The sequence below is a fragment of the Mytilus edulis genome, chromosome 5 (assembly GCF_963676685.1).
Source record: "Mytilus edulis chromosome 5, xbMytEdul2.2, whole genome shotgun sequence".
Classification (NCBI taxonomy): Eukaryota; Metazoa; Mollusca; class Bivalvia; order Mytilida; family Mytilidae; genus Mytilus; species Mytilus edulis.
Window position 1 is genome coordinate 60361768 of NC_092348.1, and position 1848 is coordinate 60363615.

Consider the following 1848-nt stretch of genomic DNA (forward strand, 5'->3'; position numbering starts at 1 on the left):
GTGCGGTTGAATTTCCTGTCATTTATTCATCATCCACGCAAGAACTTGTCTCAGAAAAAAATATACTCTGTACATTAAACTCAGTTTCAGGTATAGCAAATGTACAGAGGTGTGATCTTTTTCTGTGACATCTGCTTTTGACCATCCACAAGAACTTAAGTCATCCGATGTTTAGTACTTCATTACTTTGATTAAGTTGGAAGTTTTCAGTTCAAAATCGATTCATGAATTTTTTTGGTGAAAATAAGATTTTTGAAATATCAATTATTGCAACAACAGAAATCGCGTATTTGTCTTCAATAGTTTTAATAAGAACATAACACTTTGTAAATATAAGGACCAATTGGCCTATTATTTTCCTTATTACAGTGTATTCAATTTAATGATATACATTGCCTTGTATTGTTTCTTGTGTTCGTCCGGAACCATTCATGAATTATTTGCCACTGGAGTCCAATCAATTTTTTAACAACTTTACCACTTAATCATAAAAGAATCGCGTCTTGTCATTGCCAGTGGCGATCTATGATAGGGCGTGAGCAAGATGTTCACCCCCTCCTTTCATCGAAATAGACAGAAAATAGTATGGTTCTCACAGTTATATGTATCTAAAGGATAAAGTAGTCCTTCACCTAGCTCCTCTCGCCAGTATGAATTGCCTTTTTGGGATTTACACTCCCTTTTCACATTTCATGGATTCTCCCTGATTGTACTAACTATTGTACAGAAATGAGTTAAATCAGTCTAGACAATACTTAAGGTGGTATGGGAGTCTAAATAAAAATGATAGAATTTGTTCGTTACTTTGCCAAAACGTAGTATCTATTGATACATGTCGAAAAATATAATAAAAATGATAAGTCAACGCGAATTTTCTCAAGCTACAGGACGCGACAAAATGACACATTTTGTATGGATTATACAGGAAAAAACACCATTTGTGATTAGAAACTAAACAAAATGATAGAATTATTAAATACTTCAGGAACATATAGATTTCAGACACTGCTTTGAGAATATCAAAAGAAAAGATAGGGTCACCGTACTTTTTTCCGTCTAAAATACAAAATAGGAAAATTCCATGAATCCTTCAGAAAATGCACTGTTTTAGAGATACCTCCCCCTAAAATGCCAATTAAAAAAAAACCTAAAAACAAGCCAAAATAGTTAACATTTGCAATAATATTAATATTTATAAGTTCTATTCTTATAAATTGGCTCTTATAAATGAAAATTCACATTAAATATCTGCATTCCTGCATCAAATTTTACTATCTTGATGGAAAATCTAGATCTTTGGTTCTCTGTTTTTTACAATCCAAGATGGAGGAAGACACTAATACCACCTTAAGACTAGATCATCTTTTATTTAAATTTTCTCAACTTGTAATTTTTTAAAGAAAAATATGTATTAGGTTTTCAATCAAATTAGTATTATCACAACTGCATGTGACTATGATGACTTTGTGTACTTTTGAAAATCTTACAATTACTGTTACACAGTAGCATATCAGATTCCTAACCATATATATAATTATCTATAGATGAAGGCTATTCATTGGGGAACCGTCGTGTAATGCATTAAATTTTTGCTCGCGTAATTAACATAATTTAAAGAAAGATGTGATATTGTAATCAATGAGTCAATTTTTCACAACAGACCAAGTGACACAAAAATTACCAACTTAAGGTCACCGTACGACCTTCACTAATAAAAAAAAATACCAAACTGCAAAATCAGTTACAAAGACTCGAAATGATAGGTAAAACAATACAAACAAGTTAACAAACAGCCTGACTTATGGTTTAATTGGTGAACGACAAAAAATGAATTATACTTCATATGAA